Genomic DNA, 23,198 nt, shown 5'->3' on the forward strand with positions numbered 1-23,198 from the left:
GATCAGCAAAAACTAGTAGCATATTGAGATGTAACGATTCACTAAACTTACGATGCGATAAAATTCACGATACAGATATATTTATTTTTTTACAAAATGAGATTTAAGACAAATTATAAATGAAAAGGTGTCCTTTCATTATTTCTCAGACAAAATTCTGTATATTTTTTTGTGAAATTGAAATGTTCAATAATAAAACTAACTTAAAATTTGAAAACAAATCCCAAATCAAATAAAAAAAAAAATACAACTAAAAGAAATCTCTTCATATAAACTTTGTCTGTGCTCTATTTAAAATCAGAGGCAACCACTGCATTTGAATTGCTATCCAAAAAAGATGCTAAATACATGTTATTTGGGTTGTATAATTTCAAAATTTGAAGCAAAAACAGAATGGTCAGTTTTTAGCTTTGTGAATGAGACGCAAATGTCACTCTCTGACAGCAGGTGGCACAAATGGAACAGCAGGTATTTATAGGCTGCTGCCCCTTTAAGACCGAATGCACCGATCCAATATAATGATGCACAGGAGATTTCTTTCTCCACTGTTTACGTTCACTTAAGACATAACCGACTGTGTTTACGAGGATACTTGCAGAGACAATTATTTTGAGATAATTTTGTGTGTATGTGTTCATTCAGAAGCAAGTATACGCGAAAGAGGAATCAATTCTGTGTACGCGCATTGTCTGAAATGCAGCTCTCTGTGCCCGCAGAAACCAGCGCGCTAGCTCCGAATGCACGCACATGTTTTAAAACGCTTGAATGTTTAAATCGGCAAGACTTAGAAACAAGTGCAAACGATCAACTACAATCTGTTTCACCCCTACAAGTGAGTGAACAACGCGAATCAAGTTAGGAATTTTATATCACTATTCAAGATAGCCCGTCGGGCAGGGGGATGATACATTTTTGCCCGACTGGAAAACACAATAGCCCCGGAACGTCGGGCTAGCAAGCCTGACAGTTTAATATTCTAGGATAGCAAATGGCATATATTGACATCCTGCTCACTCAGGTTCTAGACCTGATTTGAAAAACATGACAAATGTTTGCGATTTGTAAAGCAGGTCCTGATATGGTGATTAGAAATGAGCCATTAAAACAGATTGCCTTCCCATCTGCATGGATTGGCCTGCTTTGGCAGACAGCTGGATCCTGAGAGAGTACACAAGACTGGATACAGTTTTATCATGAAGCAACCCTCTCTTTGCAGGGATCATTTTCTTATCTAGAAGCTAATGTTTTGCCAGAAGCTTAATTTTATTTCCATATGTAATGTTTTGTGCTGCCTATTGAAAAGTGAGTGAGTGCAACACAATTCTTGAACTTGATTACATTGCAGCCAATTTAATTTGTGAAAGTAAAATTTACTTAAAGGGGTGGTTCATTGCGATTTCACTTTTTTTAATGATAGTTAGTGCGTAATGTTGCTGTTTGAGCATAAACAATATCTGCAAAGTTGCAAAGCTGAAAGTACAATGCAAATGGAGATATCGTCTTTTAAAATTCTGGCAGTTTAATGCCTATAAAAACGGCTGGTAGGGACTACAACAAGTTACTTCCCGGGTTCATGACATCACAAACCCAGATAAACCCCGCCCCCGGGAAAAGGCAGCAAAGGGGGCGCGGCCATGCTGCGCTGCTTTAGAGAAGAGTAAGAGAAAACTAGAGGTGCACGTAAAAATCTGTTCATATATGAATTGCGATTCTGTCTTCTAACGATTGTAATGGATTCACAAGTTTCAAAATCAATGTTCTAAAGCAGTGGTTCCCAATCCTTTTCCTCGAGTCCCGCATGTGGTTGCTGTACTGTATTAAAGCTTTAATCAGGATAAAACCTTATATTAAAAGCTAACACAAGAGGTAGCATTAACAACAGCGTATCTAAAAGTATGAGACAACAAACAAAAAACATAGGCCTACCATTAAAAACCATGCTTGCACAGGTTCTGCACGATCCTCTTCAATAATATCCTCTGCTTCTCAATCGGGCTCAAAATGATAAGCATTTTAAAATGAAAACCTTTATTTGACCCTCTAACTCTATCACTTTCTATTCTATTTTAATTCTACTTTATTTTTTATTCTTTATTTTAAAAAACAACAAAAAAACAAACACTAGCTTTCTATTTTTTCTGTTCTATCTACTTGTTTTTCTTTGTTTGTGTGTATAGTATATATATATGTACACACCTTGCTACGTGTACTGCGTTAGGCTAACCGAGACTTGTCATTTGCACTTATATATTGTTGCTCTTTTGTTAGTTTTGTCTGCTTTTATTGTCCTCATTTGTAAGTCGCTTTGGATAAAAGCGTCTGCTAAATGACTAAAATGCAAAATGTAAATGTATATAAGCAATATTAACGATGCCATTGTTTATAATACAACCGGAGCAAATGCAGCTGAGGTGAGGGGCGGGACCATTAGATGCGCACTAGAGCCGGTTTAGCCAATCACAACACACTGGGCTAGCTAACCAATCAGAGCCCATCGCCTATTTCTGAGGGCGGGGCTTCATAAAAACAGGAAAAGATCAGCCCGTTTCTCAGAGAAGGGACAGAGCGGTGTGGAATAAAGGTAAACTATGTGAAAAATAATGCGTTTTTTTTTTTTTAAACAAAGCATTAACACATGTTAGACTGCACCCCATAAACACAGTCAAGCCTAGAAAAAAACCAGTGAACCACCCCTTTAATCCATTTGCATTGAGACTACATGAATTTTCCTAGGCCATAATGGATATATGGAAATCCATATCCAGACTGACACCGGTGTTATGAATCCGTGTATCATTCGATCATTCGTTTTTTGATTTAATATTGAAAGTAGAAAAATGAGAAAACGGCTCCATTTTTCGTTTTTTTTTTTTTCCAAAAAAGGAAAAACGAAAATTCAGCTTAAATGTTCATTTTTCGTTCATGTGTGGAAAAATTTAGAAGCAGCTTGAATATTCGATTTCTACACGTGGGACGTTAAATGCATCATATAGGTCACTTTGGAATAAATCACAGTAGGCCTATGTATCATGATAAAAAAAGCGACTTTACAGTCTGGAAATACTTTAGGCTATAGCAAATTATTTCTCGGACCCTCTATCACTTTAAGAACCACTGGTCTACTGGTCATGGTCTAACAACCATGACCACATCAATAAGATTTTTTTGCATTTCCAGCAAAGCCCTTCGCCTGGGATGCATTGTTTAGGCTCCATTAGTCTTCTCAATTTTCCTTTATAATTATATTTCATTCAAATTTTTACTTCAATCATGACCTCACAGGTAATAATGCTCTTTAGGCAAATCATCAAAAACAACTTCATTTGTGCCAAACGAAGGAAAAAAAAGATAAATAATGACAGAATGACACAAACACAAATTTCCGTTATGTTTTATTTAGTTTTCAGTAAATACAAAGCTGATGTTGACAACTGTAACTATGGCAACATCCGCTCCGAGACCGCAACGCGACCACCGCCTCAACTGCACAAAACGCTTCCACTACAAGAGAAAGCGGCAGTTCCACCGCTTGCCGCATCCCGTGGGAAAGGGCCTTTACTTCTCCTTCCTGATTTTGCTACTAAGAAAACCATGAAAATGACATTTTTATCACAGTCAAAGCCATTACTTTGTGCACAGAGCTTGTAAACTCTCTCTCTTTCACACACATGCAGTCAGTCCATGTCGAGTTGTTTTCCAGCTCCTCTTTTCAAGCCTCCAGTGCTCTTAATTGGATTTGCCCAGATGAAGGGTGACACAATTACACAGGCAAATTTCACAACATGTGCTCAGAGAAGCACATCAATTTCTTGCAATCAAACAAGATCTCCAGTTAAATGAAGTCTAGTTTTTGCATCTGTATTAGTTATTTTCTATGTAGAAGACAATGTCCTGTCTACATTTATGTAGCCAAACGCCCAGTTCACCTCAAGATTGTTACTGTTAGTTAATGCACTATATTAAACTAACAATTAATACAACTTTTACAGCATAATATTAATTTCTAAATATACTAATATATATTTTATATTTCAGGTTTTGTAAATTATTAACATTATGTATTAGGTTGAATGATACTGTTTGAAAGTTGGGAGACAGTAAGATTTCTTTGAAAGAAATGAATACTTTTATTCAGCAAGGACAGATTAAATTGATCAAAATTGACAGATGTTTTTACTTTTTATTTATCAAAGACTGGATAAAATGTTCCACAAAAATATTAAGCAGTACAACTATTTGTTAACATTTTTAATAAGAAATTCTTGAGCAGCAAATCAGAATGATTTCTGATGGATCATGTGACACGGAATATAAAATATATTCAAACAGTTATTTTAAATTGAAATAATATTTCACAACATTACTATTTTACTGTATTTTTGAAATAAATGCATCCTTGGCAGCATAAGAAACATCTTTCAAAAACATAAAAATCTTAACAACATTTTTGAATGGTAGTGTACATGAATTGATTATGAACAATAGCAAAATGAACATTAACCTCAATTAATAAATGCTGCAAAAAATGTGATCCGTTTGTTATCTTAAGCATTTAACTACTAAATGCAAATTGAGCCTTGTATATAAAGTGTTACTGAAAACATTATATGCAAAACCTTCTTCCACCCATGACTAAACCTCACCCACCCACATGATGATGGAAATGTGATTCAGCTGTTCTTGAGTGATAGCTGTCCAAACACAGGTCTGTCTGGCTTCATCCACCCTGTCAGGCTTTGAGACATCTAAATCCTTTGTGGTCCTCTGAAAGTAAATCTCCTCAATAAAATTTTTGTATTCGGTACAGCAGCCAGGCAGCCCAACCAACAGGAAGGACAATGTGCAGAAGACCCCCACTATTGTTGCATCTTTTTCATTGTTTCTTTAAATGTCAGACCACAGAGAACATGGCAATTTCTTGTGTGTCAGTAAGTTATGTAAAGGCGTTACATTAAGCAGCTTGAAGGACTTTTAATGCTGCAGGAAGAGCTGTGTGTATGTAAGAACTGTCCTCCTCCTCGCTGGGCTGTTTTTAGAGGCACACATGTGAGTTGGGTGAGGTCCAGAGGCTCTCAGGACAAGCATGAATTTGCAGCATTCATCATTTATGAATGATGATTACCATCGGCTAAATTTAGTGCTGTGTATGCATCCTCAATATCTCTAGGACTTTTTCAGTTGGGATACCCCAGATGGATCCGATCCCCCACAGCGCGGTTAATCTCACATGTGTAGTTGGCAAGCACGTCCTGTCAGCTGGTTCTGTGGATCCATAAACTTGATTTGGTTATGGGGAAATGGGAAAACACCAGAAGCTCCTCCCCTTATGCCCCACCCGCACTGCTTGCCCTGTTTCTGGACAGGCAGTGACCTGTGAATGGGGACGCGCTGGAGGTCTTTGCAACGTCTTATGCATTGCATGGAGGGGAACATCTTGGAAGACCCATGGCATGAATGATGGGTTCCTCTACATCTGGGTCCCCTCCCTCACCCCCGTAGGACCGGATCATGCATCCATCCGCCAGCTCGACCCCTCGGCCTGTGTGAGTAAATAAAATTAGGTGTTTCTACCTCTCTCTCCATCCACTAAGCCCAAATTCACTTGCTAGGGGTTAGTAGAGGTTAGCTCAGGATTTGGCAGGAAATGTGCCTGCTGCTATTTTTGTTTTACAGTCTGTAGAATGAGGATGTTTTGTATGTCTGCTTTCGATGACAACAGTGAAATGTGAGAGTGTGTGGCTGTGGCCACAGTAGCGTCCCTGAGACAAGATAATCTGCATTATTCAATTAAAGTGACCCGGATTAGAGACTGACACACTCATACCTGACACTAAACACACTTTCTCTCTTTTGGACATGTGTGTTTTAGATAATGTGGGATTAGAAGTATAGTTTGAGATTTGACAGTGTGACCACAAACCAGAAATACCCTACGCCCTATTCAACTGGGTGAAAGTCTCACAGGGCTTTGGTTAGTTTCTAGATGAAATAATTGGTTATATATGTAGGGTATCAGACCGAATCAGACAATGTAAGATTTGATAAAGAACAGTTGAAACACGAGGAGCCGAGTTCCACAGAAGCCCAAGACACAGGATGTTCGTAAATCAGATCCTGGCGCCACAAGCCTGAACCAACTACCAGCTTTGAGTAGCTCACAGCATTTAAACAAAAGAGCACTTATTGAAAATTCCAAGGAGATTGTCAATTTTGGGGGCAAGTAATCAAGATTAATGGTCAAAAGAGATGCACAGCGTGACCATCACATGGAAACCAGTGATAGCAATCACAAGCTCTTTGGATTGACTTCCCCCACCTCGAAGACAGAGAACAGACTGAAATTACTTATGAGAAACCTCTTAACCTCTGGTCTTCATACATTCACAGAATGGCACAGAAACTGCCTTTCCATGCACCAAAATGAACTAAAAGGACTTGTGAGCAACTAATCATTTCTATGCATAACTCCATATTATGTATGTAACCCACGTGTGTGTCTATCAGGTCTTAATCATTTATTATGTATGTATTTTGAGGAACTATTGAATAGTTTACAGGATCATATTCATGTTTAGTATATGTGTGTTTGAATCTTCTTGCTGGAAACGTTTCTTCCAATCAATTCTTTGTCAAATGTATCATATTCTTGTTATAGCTCTTGGCTCTTCTCTCCTCTTCGCTCTTCTGCCTTTTTTTTGCCTTTTTCTAGTCACCAGTCATCACCTTTTGCGCTCTTTGAGCGTGCTCTGGCTTACACACCAGCTCCTCCAAAACCATGAGGAGAAATGCCACCTAGTCTCGTCAAACTTTAGTTAATGTCTTAAACTGCCGATCTTGTTACTGTGCTAATTAATAGGGTTTTCACTACATTTTGGATATAAATATCCATTGCAGAATTGATGATATACGGCCCGTTCAATGAATCGCTGGCCGACTCAGTGATCAGCCGTAAAACAGTGATTCTGTCCAAATTCCCTTTAAAATCTTAAATGATTCCCTTTGAGCTAAATTGACCTCTTTCCCTTACATCTAGAGCAAAATGTTGTGGTCTTAGTGTGTCTATACTGCTTATTTGGCTTTTAGTTTTAAATGAATCCAGATCTCGAGCTTGATTCCCAAGCGTGTAATCCAGTTTTCACACTGACCTCAACTGACACTCTTTCATTTCATTTATCACGGTTAGTTTCAGCTTTAATTACACTAATGTACCTTGCAACGAACATGTAAGCAACATTTGAGAAATATTGAGATTGTACTGTTTAGTTTAAGAAAGTACTTTCACATGTCTGTCAAACATAAAATAAAACATAATAAAAGCTAAAACTGATAAAAAAAAAGTAGTCTTTGAAAGAAGTAGTGTGAAATATTTTTTATGTTTTTTTAAAGAATATATTGTGAAATATTATTACAGTTTATAATAACTGTTTACTATTTTAATATATTTTAAAATGTCATTTATTCCTGTGATGGCAAAGCTGAATTTCATCAGCCATTACTCCAGTCTTCAGTCTCACATGATCCTTCAGAAATCATTCTAATATGCTGATTTTGTACTACTGACGAAACGTTTCTTATAATCAATGTTAAAGACAGTTTGTGATTGATAGAAAATTCAATAGAAATTCATAGAAATCTTTTTAACAGTGTAAAAGTATTTACTGCTGCTTTTGTGCTAGTGACACTGCAAATTTCACTGCTAAAACAGAAAATTTACATGCATTTGGTGCTTAATGGAGATGATGTATATAACTTTTTGAAAAAGAAAAGAAAGAGGTGACTTGAGAGAGAGAAAGAGAGAAGTGATGTTTTGCTCTGTGTCAGCTATGCTGTGCATATGGAGAAAATTCAGTTTATGATATCCGTAGTGAACTCTTTTGTAAACTTTGGACAGATTCTATAATGGTGTCTACTGTCTTTAAAACTATTTGGAATCCTTCATGGTTGTCTGGTTTTAATTATGAATCCAAATTAAGCATTTAAAATGAGTCTGTGAGGAGACCAGATGAGATGCTATGCAGCGATAAAGAGGAGAGTTGAATGTTTGTAGAATGACTGCAGGGTCGAGAATGAATGTCCGCCGCTTCCTGCCCCCATGTGATCTGCACTCACATTAGCACAAGTATGTGTGTGTGTGTGTGTGTGCGCACTTCTGTTGGATCCTTCTTAAGGGCTTAATGGCTGCAATATAAAGCTGTTGATGATTGTAAAGTAGATGCTGAGACCGCTTTGTATGATTTTCCCATCATATCTCTTAATTTTCTTGTCAGGTTTTAAAAATTGACCTTTAAAATATAATTTGCTTTCTTCTCTGGCAGTGAAAAGCAAATTGACGGCGTCTTCAAAAATGCTGTGCGGTTGAGGCAAGACAAAACACAAAAATAGTGAGGTAGTCACTAATCAACCTCAGTCAAATTGACTGCAAAAAAGATTGCTGTGACTGTTGGTCGGTGTTAGGCTTATGCTCAACATGGAAGAAAATAAAAAATATGTTGATTTAAAAATAGAAATACTTTTTATATAAATAAAAAATATATATTGACAGCCACATTTTATAATATCTACTCATCTGCCACAGTGATTTACAGTATTGTCTTTAAATTATCTTTATTTATTTGGGCTTTTTATTTGGGTTATGATGGGATTTATAGGAGTTTCTGTTATGTTGCAATTTCGATGGACTGTAAAAGTTAATATGAGTTATATAATATGAGTTAACATGATGTTTATGCAATCTAAATGTATGAGTTGGTTTACTCAATATTTCAATTTGATTGCAATTAACATGCTTGTGTAGTGCAAAATTAAAATGTAAAGTTCTGCTACCTTATTAGGGTTTACAGTGCAGCAGATAAATAGATTAAAAGGTTTATTGACACACTGTCACAGTGTTTTTTTCTCTCTCTGTTGTCATCAACTTCCTGTTGTCACTCTAGCCTGTTCCTTTCTGTATCTCTGTCCTCTTATTGTGTCCATTCTTAGTGTGGGATTACCAGAGATTAATGAATCATTCTGATCACACTACATCAGCAGTGAGGATTAGTCTCTGCTGTCCATTACAGTATGAATTAAGCTTTCCCTCAGTCACTGTACTTGCTCGATATGTAGATCATGAGTCTACCATTATACTAGATTAAGCAGATTACAATGTTACATACAATTAAGCATTTTCTCTTACACTCGATGATTAACATGGTGCATTTCCATTAAAATCATGGTACTTTCTTATTAATGTAGCTTCCTTATACATGTTACAGTAAAATTTATGCTTGCAGCTTGGGTTTACCAGTAGGCTGTGAATGCTATACATTGGTAGATTTCAGCATGCACACACATGCACAGACACACATATCAATGTTAGTTAAAGCTGTTAGGTCTGGCCATAAGCAGTAGTGCTGTCTGTAGATCAGTGCACATACCCGGGGCTACAGACATTAAAGCTGTTAGCTGGATGTGTGATACTGTGAACTTCACATATCGTGTCATGTACAGTAAGTCTTAGAAAATTCAGCCTCAGTTTTAATGACGTGTTGCTTTGTATTGAGAGAAACATCCACCGATGAGTTAGGTTGTGCATGTATTGGAGTAAATGCAACATGCTTTTCCCGTGCAGTCATTAGTGCTTGTTCACCCAGATCTGCATTTTTACGTTTTATTTATTATTTTTTAGTTAGTATTTAGCCATAATTTAATAAATTCATGTGAATTTAAAAAAAGGTGCCAATTCACATATACAGTGGTGTGAAAAAGTGTTGGCCCCCTTCCTGATTTCTTTTTTTTTTGCATGTTTGTCACACTTTAATGTTTCAGATCATCAAACAAATTTAAATATTAGTCAAAGATAACACAAGTAAACACAACATGCCGTTTTTAAATGAAGGTTTTTATTATTAAGGGAAAACAAAATCCAAAACTACATGGCCCTGTGTGAAGAAGTGTTTGCCCCCCTGTTAAAACTGTGGTTTATCACACCTGAGTTCAATTTCTCTAGCCACACCCAGTGGTTGCGATGCAGACCAAAAAAAAAAGCTGTGTCCTAATACCACCTCCAACCGGCAGGGAGAACCGTGCCTCCCCTCCCAGGTCTGTAGGTACTCGACTGGTCAGCGATGCCTACACGACCTGTGGAGAAACTGCCTCCGCCTTACACGCTACGGCGTGATTGCAAGTGCACCAGGCCAAGGCACTGAGGGTGGTCACGACCCGGAAGTTTGCAGAGAACTCAACATGCAAAAAAATAAGAAATCAGGAAGGGGGCCAACACATTTTCACACCACTGTACATCACTTTTTAAAAGTTGTGTGACAGTAAGGGATTTTTTTTTTCTAGCAAGGATTAATTTAACTGAACAATTGGTGACAATAAATACATTTATAATTTATTCTAAATAAATGTTGTTCTTTTAAACAATCTAATCATCAAAGAATCCTGAAAAGGAATGTATTCCACAGAAGTGTTTATAGTGTTTTCATCATTGATACTCAAGAGAAATCTTTCTTGAGCACTAAATCAGCATATTAGAATGATTTCTAAAGGATCATGTGACACTGAAGACTGGAGTAACAGTGCTGAAAATTCAGCTTTGCAATCACAGGAATAAATTACTTTTGAAAAAATATTCAAATACAAAAGTTATTTTAAATTGTAATATTTCACAACATTCATTCTTGTTGAGCATAAGAGACTAATATTAGATGTTAATTATAAAAACGGTTATTAATATTCTGGCCAATATTGATATAAATATTTCATATTATGACCAATGACTGAAAAATGGTCCCTTAAAGGGTTGCATCTTTGCCGTATAATACTCCAAACCCTTTAAGTTAGCGCTAGATGATGGCAAACGTACATGTATCTAAAAATAGACACAATTAGATATCAGTCAATAAGTATCCAATATTGACACATGCTGATAAATTCTTATTTTTACACACTTTTTAATCCCCAGAAGGGGTATCAAAATAAATGATATATTGTTGTGACAAAATCATTTGTTTCCTTTTATTTATATATTCCAACAACACTAAAACCATTTCAGCGCTGAACTACTACGCCTGTTATATATAGTATCTCCTGTTCATGTAGGTGGATGACATGAGCATGTCTGACTGTGCATAATCCATAAAAGGTATTGTTGTCATATGTAAGTGGCTACTAAATTCACATTTCATGTTCCAGGCGGCCCTTTAAGTAGATGGATAGCAGAAAGGCCCTGGACCATTTGCTGAGGGGACGCTGTATTCTTTATGGACTGTAATGTGTTATAAATGTGTCTAAATTAGTGTCTGGATTCAGACTGTCTCTAAGAGGTTGTCTTTGTTGTACCTGTCTAATATCCAGTAGGGCATATCTCTTTATGTCTCTCTCTGTTGTATAGCTCAATTTTCAATTCTTTCTTTCATCTTTACAGAGCGTACAATTGAAGTTTCTCTCTGAGAATAGTCTTCGTTTGGCTGTTCATCCTCTCACGCTGGCATTCTCTGACAGCCTCCTCTGAAATCCCCATCCCACTTGAATCTGTTGGCAGCTCTGTTTTGTTTCCTTGCTGACTTGAATAGCTGCTTCATGTTTGGAATTAAGTCTTGTGGCTTAAGACAGCAAACCAGACCCAAGGGCCATGTGACATGCTCTGAAATCCAGGCCTAGCTGACATAACGGGCTTGTCAGAGCTCTCTGCAGTCCAAAGACTCAAACATCTTTTCTTGCATGTGGAGTGCTTGACTTTTTCATAAGTGGCCTTTTTGTCCACATCATACTTCTGAAAAGAGGGCAGTCTGGATTCCTGCTGGAAAAGAGGGCTGTAATTCTTCTCTTACAGAGGGAAATCACTTGAGCTTGTTTGCTGCTGCTGTTTTCTGTTCACTAAGCTTAGAAATGTCTCGAGTTCTGCATGTAATAATTGTAATCAGGAAAACTTGGTTAGAATGAGCATTGGCTTATGTTTTGTGTGCTGTATCACTCTCCCACTCTCCAGAAACACCTAGAAAATTCACTGAACAGTATAGTGTCACTTTGATATTTTTGCACCAAAAAGTTTTTTTTTTAAATGTTTTTAAATGTCTCATGCTCACCAAGGCTGCATTTATTTGTAAAATACAGTAAAAATAATAATATTGTGAAATACTATTATAATTTCAGGTAAGTGTGGTCTATTGGAATATATTTTAAAATGTAATTTTTCAACAGCCATTTTTTATTTTAAAAAAATATTAAATTTAATATTTTTGTGGAAACTGTAATACGTAACTGTACTACTTTTTCAGGTTTCTTTTATTTATTCAAAAGTACAAAAGACCAGCATTTATTTGAATATAGTTTTTTTTTGTAACATTATAAATGTCTTTACTGTCACTTTTGATCAATTTACTTTTTTCAGCACCCTTGCTGAATAAACATATTAATTCCTTAAAAAAATATTACTGACCACAAATTTTTGAACAGTAAAATTGCACAGTGCTCTGTGCTTTTAAATTAGTCATTGCTTTACTTTTTTTTTTTTTTTTAAACTCCCGTAGATTTAGTATACTGTACACATTAACAGTGTCAACACTGAAACAGGAAGATGGCTTCAGAGTATTTGAGTTGAATTTGGATATCACAATTGATTTAATCCATTTTCTTAAAAAATTTTCTCTGAATCTGAACATAATTGAATCAAACCTGTCTGTCACAGGAAAGACCATAATCTAAGACACTTAACTTCAGCTGTTTTAACAGAATGAGTCACTGTAGATATTGTCTTATTCACAAAACTGAATAATTTCTAGATGTGCTATTTGTGCTATTTCTAGATATAATCAACAGCAGAATTGTTTCACTTTTTTCATTTGAACCCCTTAACTGTCACCCCCAATTTGTGAAAGTGCACTATCCAAACTTTAATTGTTATAATTATTATTGCAGAAGTGAAAACATTTCAAAAAATGAAAGTATAAAAAAGTTATAGAAGTTTAAATGTACTGTAAAGAAAATGTACTGTACTAATTTTTTAATATTTACAAAATAGTTTTTAATCCAAAATTGCTATAAAATTAAAAGGTTTAGATTGTAAAATACCGTAATACATTTTGTAATATAACACTTGACACTGCCCACTAAGGGGGAGGAGACCGCTAAAAGATTTTAAAGTACCATTTCCATGGTAAAGCAATGTCCGATTTCAAAATATTTTTCACAGAATTCATTTTTAAATTTTAAGCTTTCAAATGATTACAAAAATATGTGATGGGAAAAAAGACAACAACAACAAAAAAGAGCGCCATGCATCCCGCCAGCAGGATCTTATGATTCATATTATCCATTTTCCGTCATACAGCTTATAAATGCTAAATCACCCATAGATCACCTTTATAATATTGTAACATATAATTTATTTGCCAATACTTTCAGATTATTTGTATGTCTTCCCAGCAGTGCTAACAGGTATGTACTTTACTGAGGAAGTAAAGCTCATGTTTCAGGATGGGTACACCATATTTATTTTGAATAACGGGTTTTGGGGGCTTGTATACTCTTTGTGTTGACATTTACTCATACTAGGTTAACGAGGTTTTTTTATATCACTCACAGATCCCTTGCTGTAGAGAGACTAGTGGAAGAAACATCCAATGCTGCAAGACTGAGGTGAGTATGTCCTACTTCATCTACGTACTTGATAAGATCCACTTTATTATCAATGTCTTAGTGTTACAATTATTTTTGACAGGTCCTTTTAAAATACCCTTTATACCTGATTACATCAAGACATTTGTAGATGCAAAAGGGCAGCTTACCGCAAGCTGCAGCATATTAAACTCTGTAACTGTAATCTGTCTAGTTGTTCCTCCATGAGTGAAATCCCATTTGTATTCATCTGCATGTACATTGGCCGTGTCCTCAATCACTGTATGCTCCAGCAGTTTAAAGCCTGTCAATATTCATCTCATCAGTGCTCCCACTCTCCCTCAGTGCTTACCAGCCTCTTAAAGGGAAAGTTATGGCTGTTTATAGACTCCTTAGATGGTAAAACTATACTCTAATGCATCATGTATTGTAGCAATACTTTTCTATGCATTTGGATGTACAGTAGCTAGAAGAGGTTAAGTATGTGACTTAATTGTTTAGTAGCCAAACCAGGAGGCCTGTCTTTGCAGGTTATCTGGCTGGCTAAACCACTACTAGGGTAAAATAATTATTGATTTCAGCCTTATTTTTATCCAATAAGTGCCTGCAGTGTGTTTTAGTTTTAGTGTTTCACAACTAGTTTCACAACCATCGGACAATTGACAGTTTTGTAAATATATATAAACAAAAATGGAAGTGTGATCACCGACAAAAAAAAGAAAAAGGTTTTAAGCATTAAGTTATTTTCATTTTTGCTGTAGTGTGTCAGTAGGAAATATCAGTTTACATTTCCAAACATTCCTTTTGTCATTAATTATAATAATCCAGTGAGATTTCTGTATGCACAAGGAGTCTGACAACAGCCAGTGCTCCACACAGAGATCTTTCACCATCATCCAGTCCGTCTGGAGTGACATGAAAAACAGAAAAAAACTGAGACAGATTAAATCCAGAAGAACTGTGGCAACGACTCCAAGATGCTTGAAGAAACTTACCTGCAAAGCTACAGTACTGTGAAAAGTCATGTCACTCCAGACGGACTGGATGATGGGGAGATCAGATCTCTGTGTGGAGCACTGGCTGTTGTCAGACTCCTTGTGCATACAGAAATCTCACTGGATTATTATAATTAATGACAAAAGGAATGTTTGGAAATGTAAACTGATATTTAATAAAGTGGACTAATTCCGAGTATGGGTCACCATACTTGGCCACATGTCACGTCACTTTCACTTTCATATTTCCTAGTGCCACACTACAGCAGTGCTTCTCAACCCTGGTCCTGGGCGCCCCCCAACACTGCTCATTTTGTATGTCTCCCTTATCTGACACACCCATTTCAGGTCCTGGAGTTTCTTCTAATGAGCTAATGAGTTGAATCAGGTGTGTTTGATTAGGGAGACACACAAAATGTGCAGGGTTGGGGGGCGCCCAGGACCAGGGTTGAGAAACACTGCACTACAGCAAAAGATTAAAATAACTGGCTTAAATTTTTTTGTTGTTGATGGTGAAAATAGTGATATTATTATTATTATTATTATACTACTGATATTACTACTATAATACTTTTACTCAGTAATCTATCTATCTATCTGGACATTTTTCTGCAGTGTAGTTTTGTTTATGGCTTTTGAGCATAAGGGCATGTTGTGCAACCTGTCCATGTTGGCATCTGCCTAATTTGGCTTCTACCAAGTGACAGATGGATGTAAGAGCATTTTTCTTCCCTTTTAAAAGTTAAAAGTATTTATTTTGTTGTCCTACATATGAATGATCATATAGTTGCATTTTATTATTTGCATTAACAGTTTTTTTTCCAGCTTTCCATGACTCAATAATAGCACCTACTTGTTGAGAACCACTGTTGTAGACTGTAGAAAGTTTATGGGGACACACCATTCATTATTTTCTATTTCAAAGCACATCTTTCTCCCTGTGTTTAGTCAAGCGATAGTTTGCTGTTTATCTTGTCTAATAGCACACGGTTCCTGATCACCACCCACTGACTGATACAGCGCTAGAACCGTTTGGGCGCTGTTCCCTCACAGTTTGCATCAAAGCTTTGGTGTTGAATTGAAGTAAGAGGAGGCAGAACGTGGGCATGGAGCATTGCAGTCGTTCACCTCTCCTCCTCCTGTTTTCCCTCTTCACATATCCTTCACTCTGCTCTGTGCGTTCCTCCTCATCCGGAGGGACTCGCTTTAACAGCTGCATAAATGCATTCTGCTTCTACAAGGACGCCTGCTAGAGCTCAGCTCTGCCAGTGCAGGAAAAAAGTGTGTGTGTTTGTGTGTGTGTGTATGCACTAAAGTCTGCTCACTGCATACAGATGTCTTGGATTGAAATGGATATCTAGCACCTGGGAGAGCAATTCAAGCGTCTGTGAATGCAAACTCACACTCATACACTGAAAAACATGGTGTGAGTAATATTCTCTTTAGCAGGAGCTGACAGGCCTGTCTGGATGAGGTTAGAAAGTCAGCTAAATTTGCTAACCTAAACATGCTAGCCTTCCAGAGACAGAATGGGGAGAAATTGCAATGTTTAATATGACAGGCCAGCATAAGAAGTATTTAGTGTGATTTGAGCTAAAGAAGCTAAATTTATTATTTCATTTTTTACATATGAGTTTTTAAATGCATATAAGCAAACATTCATAGAACATGTGAACACCATATTGCATGAACAGGAAGATATGCAGACAGATAGAAGTCATTTTAGGGCATTTAAGACCTGTAGCATTTAACATTAGTCTCTTACTTTCCATGGTTGTGAATGTACTTGTCTGGATGAGTCAAAATCTCTATTTTTAAAGATGAGTCCTAATGAACCAAGAATTCTCTTATGGTGCCTCTCTGTTGTTATCAGATGTTGTTATCAGATGGCCATCTGCCCAGGAGGAAGTGAAGTCTGAGGATTACAATATTCTCTTTTTTAACTGTTCTGCTAGTCTGTGAACACAAATTCACATGCATCTAAATTGGCACAAAACTAATTTTATATATATAATGTGTGTCAGAGCTGGGGTATCTGTATACATTTAGAAAGTCAGCTGTGCGTTGTTTCTACTCAGGAATGTTGTGCTTGTTGTCATGTACTTTAACACACTATCATGGTGTTTACAGTGAATGTAATCAGTGTTTATAGAGAAATGCTTCCCGCACATGATTTTGCTGAGCATGTTCGATTTTGACAAGCCAAGGGTGCGTGGCTGCCTAGTGTATGTGGCATGCAGTTTCTGCTACACTGCGCTCTTGTAACATTTCATTTCAGATGCCTGTTTTTTTGGGTTTTGTTTTTTTAAGAAATTGCTTTCATTCCGAATGGATGGATTACATTGATCAAAAGTGACAGCAAATACATTTGTTACATAATATTCCTATTTCAAATAAATGCTGTTGTTTTGAACTTTCTATTCTTCAAAGAGTCCTTAAAAATATATATTAAGTATAAATAAAATGATTTCTGAAGGATCATGTGACACTGAGGACTGGAGTAATGGCTGCTTAAAATTCAGCTTTGTCATCACAGGAATAAGTTACGTTTTAAAATATAATAAAATAGTAGAGATGCACCAATTGCAATTTTCTTGGCCGATTCCGATTTCCAATTTTTTGGAAGTGTAACCTACCGATACCGATTTTTGCTGATTCTAAGAACTATAATTAACAGCATATACAAACAAAAATCGATGCAAATTTCAATGCAAAATTTTTTTTACATAATAAAAGAAATTAATAAACATTACAATTCCCCCAATCTGGACTAAGTTAGATTTTCTCTCACTGAAACAACTCTCAAAATAAAGTGCTCTGTGACTGGAAAGAGGAAGAAATAGTTAACTTAAAATGAGTTGCTGTATGTAACAAAACAGATGTCATTTCCCACTATGATTATAAATGGTCATTTTTTTCCACATAACCTTATTAAATGTGTCATCTTTCACATCAAATTCTTACATTGTTTCAATTAATTCAGTTAGAATAATAAGAAACTGTAGAGTTGTTACCATTCAAATGAAATTAGTATTAACAAACTCTATATTTTCACTGCTGAGGAAACAGAAGCTGCATCTGAAGTGGCATTAGATGCATTTACACAGACATTTTGATTAAGCTAAGGTGCCATAAATGCATTTACACTGCAAAATTTCAAATGCATAAATAATTTTATAAGATTAATGTTTTACATATTTTTTAAACAGAAATAAATGTTGAAAAAATGCAATGATACTTTTAAATATGACTAAACCACCAGTAGGTGGCGGCAAATGTCTGTTTTAATGAATGAGTCATTTATTCATTAATTCAACCGATTCATTCAAACGGCTGATTCATTCAGATATGAGGCAAGTGACTGTCCTTATGAATGGGCCACTGAATCATTGACTCACTCGATTTGTTCAAAAACGTGGATTCACGAAACACCGCTGTGTGTTGCTCGGAGACACACAATCGCGATTAATCGGTTGACAGCACTACTATTATTTTATTAATTCATTTTGGTGGAAAACCACATAGAAAGTTTTAGAAATAGAAAGTGAAATTCTCTTTTGTTGACGACAGATTTATCAACCATGGTGATTACAAACTTGATAAGATGTTTAGTGCATGTTACATTTTCTTTGAGATACTAAGTACACTTATCATGAGTGGCTCATGTGAAAAGATCACAGTGCTGTGCTTCACTCTAAAACAGGCAGCACATCAGATTACATATTTATAAAATTTCAACACAGTCGTTATGATTTGCTAATTGTGTAAAACCATACCACATTCCCAAGGCATTATTAGAATTAATAAAAACAGTTACCGGACAACAGGAGAGTAACACTCTTTCATATACTCACCAATGCTCATTTTTACTCACATTTGCCACTGGGCGATTGTTCATTTTAGGCTCTGTATATAAAAATTCAAATTCAATGACGATGCAACTTATGCAAGATCGTGTGAAAACGGGTATATGTGCATTAATATGTTTCAAAAGTATGAAATTACATCGTCATGCATTTCTTTTAAGGCAAGCACGCCGCAGTGATGTTTGATTGTTTGAAAAGCGTGAAGGATTACAGAGAGACAGAGGTTATTCTTTCATGAGAAAACTCAAGTGGCGCGTTAAGAAGAAATCCTCACTCGCTGCTTTCGGGACTCCAAATAAGCCATCTAATACTAAAACAACACGGATGCATTTCCCAGTGCAGCCACAGTCCGACAGCTGCTGGGAACACCTGCTCAGAGTGTAGAGTTCCCCTCTTTAAGGCACACACACACACACGCTGGCATCAAAGCCCATCCGGTCTCAGCAGACAATAAGAAGTGCTTCATACTCACTAATGGTACCAGCATAGCAAACACATATGTATGTATGCATACGAATTGACCCCCATTTTTAAGCAAGGGTATATGGGAAGTGGAACAATAGGATGCTCCTTTTTTATACACACGCAATGATGCAAAACCCACCCACTCACGCATATGGACTCACACATTTGCGCTCACTTTGGCAGCCTCTTCAAATGCATACACACATTCTCTCACTCCACTACTTGTCTCCATTGCTGACCATTTGACCTGATATCCATTAGTAAAACAGTTTCCAGCATGCACTCTAACGTAGAGGCTCTCAACAGCGGTTCGGCAGATCCGACTATCGCACGCCAGCGCGGAGAAGCCCCTCTCATCGCCTCGCTGTCAATCAAACCCTGTAAACAGGATGCAAACTACTTGTAGGTGCATTTTACCATGGGTGAACTGCGTGTCATCGCTGCGGAGGAGATCAGAGCATTGTGACGACGCAACTACTACCTGCTGATTCCAGACAGCCTGTTCTAAATATCACTCTTGTAAATGAGCGGAGTAAAGCATCAGGGGTATCGGGGGGTGAGAAGGGCACTGCCAGAGGGATATATTGCCTGCAACAATTAGTTACGATCCCGAAAAGCAATATGCTTCAATTGTAGCAGGCTTTGGAGAATCACGCACAGCGTGTTTCTGTTTTTTTCTTCTCTCTCCTTGCAAATAATTATTTCTCCTCTCTTCTACGTACAAGCACATTAATGTACAATTTCAATCTCCATCTGTACGATTATGAATCAGATCGGCCATCAATCGGCAGATCCAGCCGAGAGATTCGTCCCGTAATAAAACTGTCACCTGTTCCAGGATAAAGACAGATGTTGCCAGTTGGGTGATAACATAATTAAACCGTTCAAAGAGGGATTCCATAAAATTATCAAAATTGAAGGAAGCACTAGCGTTTTACCAATAAAGCAATTTGGGGCAATATGTGGTGTCATAACACTAATCTCCTGCTCAGGATTTGCAATAAGTTGGAGGCTCTGCCTTTCTCTAGTACAATCTGACAATATTAACAGTTTACAAGCAGATACCTTAAAGCGAAAAGAGAGTGAAAAAGAGCACAAATGTGGGTTTTCTTCTCTCATCTTTCCTCTGAGCAGGGTTGCAAAAATTCTGAATTTAAGAATTTGATTTATTTATTTTTTTTCCAATTCATTAGTTAGAATCTGAGGCTCACAGGATGCTAAACTGGCATGTTATTGTTAATGTTATTTAATGTTAATATCTACCATGTTATTTTATATATAAAATAATATAATATATACATAACAAATATTATAAATTTTTTAAAATAGTTTTAATATTTTATATATAAAACATAATATTATTTTATATATGTGGGTGTACTATTTTTAGATCTGATTTTTTAAAAATTAAATACTATTTTATAGGTTATATATATAAATATTACAACAAACAATTTTTTTTAATTATGGCATATTAAAGGGTATAAAATTATACACATATATCATATATATGCTGTATACACACCACATTATTTTCAGGTTTTCATTATTTTCATACAGTATTATTATTATATAACATAACATTTGAAAATTAAAATTATAATTACTAATACATTTCTATATTTATGCATATTGCATTTTTTTATGATCAGTTATATCACTTTCTTTGCATATCATTAAGTTTTAATTCTACTTCCTTAAATTTAATTTTGAAGTACAATACTGTACCACATTTGCCTCAATTCAATTCACATTGAAATTGAGTTTGATAGGCATTCTCAATTCAGTTCTAAATGATGCACAACCCTGCCTGTGAGCGAGGTGGCGTCACTCGTGGGTGTGCGTGCATGAGCATGTTTATGCATCTTCATCACAATACATGCTTTCTGCCACTCTTGAGTTGTTGTTTCTTACTCCGGTGGGCTCCAGGGTTTGCTACACGCTGCATAATGCAAGTACCTGTGCTTACTCAGACTGAAGACGTTACCTCATCGGCTCCTAAGCCTCCTCAGGGGTCAGAGTAAAACAGAAGTATATTAAAAAATTCATTGCTATTTGCTTAGCCTTATCTTTTGATTTGTAACAAAGCATGATTCTGTCTGAACAAACTGAGATGAGTTTGCCTTTCCATCAAAGAACAGCACTTACTCATGCTGTAACTTTTCTGTCTGGTTGTCTGTCTTTTCTGTGGTTTTGAGATGATGGTGGTATGCCTTTGAGTAAGGGTGCTCTCAAATGTGATTAAAAAAAGACTGCCATGAGACAGGGCATTAATATTTAAAATTTAAGGGCAGTATCAGCTGAGCAGGATTCCTGGCAGTCACTCTGCAAGTCTGAGTCAACCGCTGCTTGCTTAAACATGCAAGAGATTAAATATGCACCTACTTAATCGCTCATAACTCATCAGGAATCGTGCCATATTGAGGCTTAGATGCACAGAAATGAGAATGAAGAATGCGCAAGATGAAGAAAAAACGCAAACATACTACTCAATCGTTTTTTCAAGGCAGCAATGAGATAAATGGTGAGCAAATCGAAACTTTTGAAAAGAAAAGAGAAAGAGCCCAATAATCTCAACAATGTCTCAAACTGTGCTATGATTTGTCAAGACACCAAAGTCGAACTCAAATATGTCTCATCACATTTTTCCTTGATCAACTGAGCTACACACCCTCTTCGCTGTCAATCAAACCCTTCCGCAGTCCATAAACAGGATGTACAATAAATAGTTATAAAAAAGTTCTACATTTATTTCTGGTGTCATCGCTGCATGCAAGATCAGAAATTACATTTGCAACTATATTCAACAGCCTAATCCAAACTAATGCACAAAGGGGTATCAGAAGGCTCCCAGATGGATGATCCTAGAAACTGAGCTGGATCAGAAACTGACTGTGCTTCACACAGGTTGACTTCCTGTTACAGAAGCAGCAGAAAAAAGCTAAAAACACCAAAAAAAAGTTTTGCTCTTGCATAAAAGCAGGCTGGCTTTATTTACTTTAAATCTTTATCTCTCAAGATCATCTTCACTTCCTCATCAAAAGATGTTGCTGAAAACCACAACTTCTCTTTCTGCCTCGCTGAGTACAAGACAAGACTCTGAGCGCTCTTTGAAGAGGCCAGAATAACAGCCTGTGATGGAACGCAATCAGTACGGGACTGACGGCATTCTCGCTTTAAGTTGCACTGAGAGTACCGTACATTGTGTGAGATCAGATATAGGCCAGTACGATTCCAGGTTTGGGCCACAAATGTGTTATATTTCGCGGGGAGCACATGAGAGATGAGCTATATCTGATCGCTGTGTTGGTTGTGTGGCCATGGAAGGATGTTTGTATTGTGAATGGGGAAATTCCTGTGGGTGCACTCGCTGCTGCAATGAGCGATGGCTGACATGCAAAAAAAAAAGTACATAAACATAACACATATATATTGTCATTCGTGTGACACCATACAAAAACACATTTAAACCAACTTTCTTTTTAAATATTAAATTATATTATGAAGATGTGTTTTTATTAGGACTGTCAATCAATTAAAAAACTTTTTTCTTTTTTCTTTTTATGTGTAACTTATTGTACTTACTGAACAAGTTAAATTAACAACCTTAGTTTTTACAGTTTCTTTTGATATTTGCCCTAAACCTCTTCTCCACTGCTTTTTCTTGGAACTGCATCCCAACTACATCATAAGGATGTTCGCAGACATGTTTTTTCCCTAATCTTGTCGACCACAGACAGATGAATTGCTCATTGGAGATGGCGCTTGTGCCATAATGGAAATCTTTTGCATAAATGCTGACAGGGGTGGTCTGTCCCTTTAATTTTGGTGAATTATATGCATAAACCATTTAAAGAGAAAACCTAAATTCTTTAGTACAAGGATGAAAGACGTTTGAGGTGGCTTTATTTGAATCTAAAGGCTCTATTCTATCTAGAGAACTCCCATTTAGGGACACATCTCTTTTATATAAGGTAATAGCACGGGGGATTTGACTTCCTAATGGAGATGTTTAAATGAAGCTTATGGTCTACTTCCCCCCCAAATCTGACTAGTTCGAGAAGATAAATTCCCCTGTCAAGGTCGAAATGATCAAACAGATTACTATTATTTTATCCCTCGTCTTTATTAATGAGCACTGTCTTTCACAGTTATGTCGACTAATCAGGATAGATGATATGTCAGCCTCCAGGTTTGTTGTTTTTCACGTATTTAAGGATTCGTAGGGGTTTATAAATTGAGAGATAATAAAACCGTACAGCTTGTCAGA

The 23,198-nt window shown here is 36.6% G+C and overlaps 1 protein-coding gene across 2 annotated transcripts in view; it reads left to right on the plus strand.

Moving 5' to 3' along the window:
• Positions 1-5,348: 5,348 nt before the first annotated feature.
• LOC107587369 (calcium/calmodulin-dependent protein kinase kinase 1-like) overlaps positions 5,349-23,198 on the plus strand; it is a 70,064-nt gene continuing 52,214 nt past the window's right edge. For both annotated transcript variants that reach the window (XM_016275145.1, XM_016275146.1), the window contains exons 1-2: positions 5,349-5,543; positions 13,570-13,623. The gene's annotated coding sequence lies outside the window, so the exon portion shown is untranslated. The remainder of the gene's footprint in view (positions 5,544-13,569; positions 13,624-23,198) is intronic.

The sequence above is a fragment of the Sinocyclocheilus grahami genome, unplaced genomic scaffold (genome assembly GCF_001515645.1).
Source record: "Sinocyclocheilus grahami isolate Dianchi unplaced genomic scaffold, SAMN03320097.WGS_v1.1 scaffold92.1, whole genome shotgun sequence".
Lineage (NCBI taxonomy): Eukaryota > Metazoa > Chordata > Actinopteri > Cypriniformes > Cyprinidae > Sinocyclocheilus > Sinocyclocheilus grahami.